Source organism: Morone saxatilis, unplaced genomic scaffold (genome assembly GCF_004916995.1).
Source record: "Morone saxatilis isolate NCDOM2014 unplaced genomic scaffold, NCSU_SB_2.0 Contig22, whole genome shotgun sequence".
NCBI lineage: Eukaryota > Metazoa > Chordata > Actinopteri > Moronidae > Morone > Morone saxatilis.
Window position 1 is genome coordinate 8,394,934 of NW_023339785.1, and position 7,220 is coordinate 8,402,153.

The following is a 7,220-nucleotide window of genomic DNA, read 5'->3' on the forward strand; positions in this document are numbered from 1 at the left end:
GATATATAGCGTATAAATAGAAGCAGAGAGCTTTTTACTTTGTAAGTACAAAAAACATCAGGAATGTTTAAAACATACTGTATATGAAAACATTTTCTGGGGAAAAGTACTTGTTTTTTTCTTTCTAGTTTTCTTTCTAGTCTCACACTTTGTAAAGGAAATGTGCATTGAAAACAACAAGCAAAGCCACATGCAACAGATACAAGCTGTGGTGTCATTTCTCTGCCTTTGACCAACCACTGAAGCTGTTTACTCAGATGAGACCTGACTATGGGCTTCAACAGGATATGAAGTGAGGTTAGAGGTACATGGAGGGAAGAGCTACAAGAGGCATCAGAAAGATCATTTTAGTTTAACCAGTATACCTGATAACGTTGAGATTAAGATCTCTTTTTCAAGGGAGAAAAACACACAATATTAAATCACAGACAACAAATGTGCGTCAGCATACACTTTACATACTCAATAGACATTGGTTCCACATTAAAGGAAACAAATTGCATTCAAAATGAGTATAATGTTTTAAAAAAAAAATCTTAAAATGGAATAAGAGAGAGATTTTAAATGCAAAGTGTTTTGCAACTTGTACAAACGTTCAAATGAACCTCTTAAACACAAAAACAGATATTTTTATTTATTACTAACTGCAGTGTATAGGCTTGCTACATGCACTGTGCATCACAATGCAAAAATAAGGTGAAAAGAAAAGAGGTGCGTTTTGACTCAACCAAGGTCACCACACACACTGATAATTTCATACTGCTTCAATCTGCTCTGCAGCCACTTCGTGTCCCTCTGAGAACATATTTATCAAAGATCAGTCACCTCTTCATATGTTCTCTGAACTGCACGTGTCTGTGTTTGATTAATATGCCAAGGAGCCCAAGGAGATCAGGAGAGTCGTTCTCAAAAGACATTTTAAATATCTGGTGGTCTTTGTGGAATACATAAATGACTGAATATGCTGCACATCCACTCAGACCTGGGTTGGCTCTGTGAATGCTTAGCATTTCCCTTTCTCTTAACAACAACCTCCAAAGAAAAAAAAAACTAGAAATGTGCAATAAAAACTCCCACCCTCACCCATTCACCCACTTTTAAGTCTAACATAATTAGAATGAAAGGAAGAAATGTGGCCAAACCTTCTTTTTACAGCTCAGCCACAACCATGCTCAACTTTCCACACATCATTTGTTTGTCAGTGGTGACTGCAAATGTCAGTGAATGCCGATCACAACAAAATAAAGGACAACATGTTCATACACTGTATATTTGACTACACAGTATTATGCATAAAGGGATAGACACAAGGTAGTGTAGTGTCAAGGAAATACTTTTTTTGATCTGAGTTTGGGGTTTGTTCAATTGTGAGGTCTTCGTATTATTTTATCCTCAAGAATACACAGTGATGTATATATCATCTCCATCAACTTTTTTTCAGCTACTTCATATAAAAAGCCTAATTTATTTTATTTCTCTCTCTCAGTGATTAACATGGTGCCTCACAACAAGAAGGGCTAACGTTAAGGGTGGTGCAACAGCCCTCCCCCACTCTGCCTGTGGTCCTCTTCCTGCTGTTGCACTACAGATGACTGTGTGGGTGGGGTTTCACCGATGATTTGGGGCATCTGAAATCATCCACTCCTGGGTCATTTAAAATGGATCCTCTGGCTTTCTCTTGTGACAGTCTCTGGCTAGTTCTTTCATTCATAAAAAATTATTCAGATCAATTTAAATCCCTTTGATCTGAGTGGTACTGACATGGCTGTTTGATTTCTGACATCTGCTGTTTGTTGAGTCATCTGGTTTTCACCAATAGATGGCAGTAATGTGAAGAGAGCAGATGATTTGTAGCACTTTCCACTGTTTTTAAAACCTCAGTACACAAACAGTAAAATGTGGAAGGCCACAAATAATGCAACTACTGAATTTTATGGTTGTTATAGATGTCACGTTAACTCTAACACTACATGTTTTAACATGTTTCTGCACGGCCAGACATATAAAAGACTACTCCAGCACATACAAAAATAAACTCAACAGAGTGTATAAAGGACCTTTTGACAGCAGTCATATATTGGAAATCAGACCTTGGAACTGTGAAAACAGACAGCTGACAGAATTTGGGACAGACAAGAAATCCATCTGATTGTCTAAAGCCAGATCATTCAAATAATTAATCAGGCATCACGATTGATCACAAATAAATTCAGGGTTAATAATTGGGACAAATCTGCTTTAGCTATAGAGCTGTAGAAGACATCACCAGGGTGCCCTGGGGGTCATACTGTTATGGCTGATCAATGTATGTTCATATTGGACCATTCTGGTCATCAGATCATTTACATCTAAGGTTTAGTGCCAGTGCCTGGAAGTTGTGTGCCATTCATGTACCATGGTGAAAATTAATGTAGCTTGCATCCCATCACAGTCCAAACATTCATTTTTGCCTTTATTAAAAATGTAACACACACAATATTTCTTTAATCTATACCTGAGCAGTGTTACCCTGTGCGGATATTATACAGATATGTACTTAAAAGAAATTGTCAGTTGATGTAATTTGGGCTTTGCAGAATCCAATAAGAACGTGGTTTAGTAAAGTAATATTGACCAATCTGGAGAGGGAATGATGACATTAGTAAAATATGTGGAACACAACATGACACCTGCTATTCTAGTAGTTCTGGAAACTAGGTTTCGAAACACTAATACAATTTGTATTATCAAGCTGAATCAATGGTCATATTTGTGTGTGCCTTCAACAGCTTGGAGGACATTTTCAGATACACCGAAAGACCAAATATTTCGGAAATATAAATAAATTGTTGTAAAAATGAGTGTTGGAGATTAGTTCACATCAAGATCAAGCGTAATCAGGGCCACAGGAGGAGAAATATTATTTCAATGAAAATTCAAAGAGGTTGAATTGGCATGGGAAGTAAACGTTTACATTGCCAAAGCAATTGTAAAATATATGTTTATACAGATTAGTAAATAATAATAATTTACATAGAAAATAAATGAAAATAGACAATTGACAAGAGTCAACAAACACAAATACAAAACTCTCCTGCTGATGTTCATCGCAGGGGAGATATTAACACCCACCATGAATAATGAAAGAAAGTCTTGTTGTTGTTGTTTCATGTGTTTACGTTGGAAAGATGGTTGATATTATTTCCACTGTGGTTGCACAGCGAAACAACAACATAACAAGAGGCCAATCAGATTGCTCTGAAATTGTTCCCTCCCACTTGAAATAATTATTAAAGTGAATCTTTTTCTAATGCACAATAACAGCAGTCTCAAGTGGAATAACCAGAAAATGCTGATTATACTGTATTTACTGCTGATGCTCAGAGTGGGGCGTAAGTATGTGTAGAAATGTCAGATTTACTCCAGATATACATTTACAGTATTGTCATCCTCTTAGGAGAGGGCATACATGATTCTTTCTTTGTTGTTAATTTAAGATAATGTCTTTTCAGGATGCACAGATTATCGGATCTTTGAGAGAAAGATGTTGGGGTTGGTGGGGATTGGTGTTTGGCAGATTTAACCTTTTAGAAACTAAACATGTCCCCGCGAATCTTTCTTGCAACCTCCTTTTTGGGATCCAGACTTGCTTTCTTGGAAACCCTTCCTTGAAGTCTTAGGCAAAGCAAATTTACACTGAGAGTGGCTAGATCCTTTCGCCATTACAGTCCAGGGGGAGAGCGGCTGGACATTTGTTCTTGGCCGGGGATTAAAAACATTAAGCCGAAGTGACACTGGAATTTACTACTGCATGAAAGGAATTACAACCAAGTGATATTTTTTGCGGGCTGTGGACCTGAGAGTTGAAGGGTAAAAAATATTTTTATTTTATTGATTTCCATTGGTTTTATAACTTCACTTTCTATACTTACTTGCCTAATTCATGAAGTTTGACAGAACGTTTATTTTGAAAATTTTTGTCGTTATATCTGTTTCTTGTTTTGGCATTTGTTTTTCATTTCCCAGGACCAAGAATTCTGATATCACTTGCAGTCCCCACATTTGATCCAGTCCGTCCAACCGACTCTGCCAAACTTCCTTTCAGGTGTTCATCCTCTTCTGACTTGGGGGGAGAATAAAACATGTCAGGATCTCAGGGTATTATGCTTGTTTTCCAGATTGGATCAAACTGAGTCTTCATCCGAGTTTTGAATTATTACTCCAACAAAACAGTTGCTGGAAGAATATGGAAAAGACCCTTTGACGGACTCTCAATGAGAATGCTATCTTCAAGAACGTCAGCTCCTCTGATGCTGGGACTTATTACTGTGCTGTGGCCGCATGTGAGGAGATATTTTGTAGAAACAGGTCAAAACCCGACCCAGAAGGTAACTATTATATTTCTATATATTGGAGAAATTAGCATATTTGTCTGTTGATTTAGGTCAAGTATTTCCTCTTAATGTTCAAATAATAATATAAATTAACTATATTAATTGTAATTATACTTTTACTAATCGCTAACTTTCATTATTTGCTCCTTTTCATATTGTGTCAGCAGCCAACAAGAACGATTCGCAGAAGACCAGTACAGTTCTGATTCTGCTATGTGCTTCTTTGGCTTTAAGTCTGGTGTTCATAGCCTTTCTCATGTATTCAATCAAGAATCTCAAGAAGAATTGTTGTCATTGTTGCAACGGTAAGCAAAGTCATAGAAGGGATCAATCAGATCAATCAGTATTTGACAAAACTGGATTCACATCAATGCTGTTTTTGCTTTGTAATACAGCTGCTGTCGCTCTGCAAACAAATGCTTCAACAGTCAGTGCTGTTCACCAAAGTCAGCAGGTAAGGAATATAAAGAAAAAATTGAACTGGAAAGTTATCAGGATGTTATTTCTCTGATTGTGTAAATGTCGTCATATGCTGTCTCATCACATTTCTCCATATTTTCTGTCAGATAGATGAGGACTCATTGGTTTATTCTGCTCCAACCTTCACCAGTCGGAAATCTAGCAAAGCAGAAAGAAGGGATGCAAAAACAGAGGAGGAAGAGAGTATCTATACTGATGTCAGGACTTGTGGGTTGGAGTAACAGTCGAAACACTGGAATTGATCCTGGTTGTCATTTTTATCTGCACTTTGTGGGAGATGTACTTGCTTTTTTTATTTTGTATAACTTATACAACATGTATTATATTTCATGTCACATTGTATTTATATTTTTGTAAAGAAAATTAATCCCCATGATGCAAAAATATATTATAATATAATAGTTAAGCTTTTGGCAATAGATGCTGTAACGATCTGATATCTGTAAGTGTTTGTTTCGTTGTGAGTCATTATTAAAGTTGTAACTCCGAGATTTTCTCTGCCGTTCCTTTGTACACATCATTTCTGTCAATGCTTTGCAAACGTATTGTACTAGGAATTGGTGGTTGTGTAGATGCAGTATATTGCTTCCTTCTTCATAAATTCATGCACGTTATGACAAGATATGACACCAAACCTATTAAAGATACAACTTCTAACCTTTACTGCACTGTTTTTCAGTGTGACATTCATGACTGCAACATAGCAGAGACTATTTAAAGTAACATCTCAGTACGCTCAAATACTGATACACAATGTTTTCAAAATTCTACTAATTAGTTACTAACTAAATATGCTGATGTGTTAACACACATACAATCCATATTTAAGATCATATTGCAAAGCTTAAAAATTCATCCACACCCGACTATGACAAATAGAAACTGAAGCCAGCCCAGAAGCTGTGCATCCTGTGTAACGGCAGTATAACGACTTTGCTCACAAAGGTCGCTGCAATTCAGGTCAAAGGTGAACAAAGGAATGATTTTTCCTATTTTTAGCCTTGCTAGCAGCATCACTCTTGTTCCTGACTTTTCCTCTAAAATTAATGACATTCCCATCAGCCTCAGCTGTGTTGTCAGTGTCAGTGGTCAGTAACAGTTCAATGCGTAGCATTACAACATAACAGTGTACACCACCATCAGCAACTGTAACAATGGGGTGCCCTGGTAAGTCTGTCTCTACCAAGGCTGTGTCCTTGCTGTGGCAGTGGCCATGGGTTCTAGTCTGACCTGTGGCCTTTTGCTGTGCATCATCATTTCACTTTTTTCTCCTGCCTTAAGCTGACCTATTAATAAACTCAAAAAATAAGAATGAATAAGACTTATTTTAAATATAGCTAGCTATAAGCTAGCTAATCTAGCTAGGTGCCTCTAAATATGGAGCTGGAATTATTCACTCAAGGAGGAAAACACAATTTGGTTATGTTTTTAAACCTTTTAATCTGTTCATATTGTTGTTCAAACAAAATTACAAGGCCTACATGTTATAGGACTAGCCTGCAGAGACAGAGCGCAACATGCCACGCATGGTCAGAAAACCACCACAATATGTAACCAAGGGCTGAAAGGCTAACAAAATAACTATAGCTGGCTAAAACATTAGATTTCATCATGTCACAGGATTATTTTAGCACCTTATCTTGGAGAAATGATCCCACTGAATACCCAGAAGTGAAATACCTATGTAATTATATTACACCTATATTAACAACAGTTTGATTGAATCACAGGCTAAGATCCTCTCAATCTAACAAAGATTAAAACCTGGCCTTACATAGCTTAGTTAGCTTCAACTTCTACAGTTTAAATGTAAAAGCATACTGAGTGTCAGGATCCCACAATTGTCCAATTCTTCGTGCTGATGCTCCACGTCTTATTGCCTGTATCCGCTTTTGCCATAAAGTTTTTTAGTTACTTAGTTCTGGGTATTTTACCCTGTTAGTAGTGCACACAACAGCTTTACGCAATACAAAGACAATGGAGAGAGATGAATTGTTTTCCCCTCCGGTGTGTGTCTCTAAGGTTCCATCTTTACAGTCATATACAACATATAGTCCAATAGCAAGTAAAGGTACCAGGACGAAGTGAACCGTAAACTTGTGCTACCTTCAAATGCAGTCGTGTTTACTGTGTTCACAAGAAGAGTCCAGATGAACTGCACCCACTTGTGGTATTCACAACCTTGTAAGTGGAAATTTTCTGAAAGGTCTGAGCAGGTTACATAATGGGAACACAAACTGTCACATATTTTATACGTTTCACATAAAAGATATAAACATTTATTATTATTTATTTTAACCCAGTTTCATTTTATTTTCATTCTTACTTTCTGTTTGCTAAAAAATGTGTCAGTCAAAGTAAGGTTGC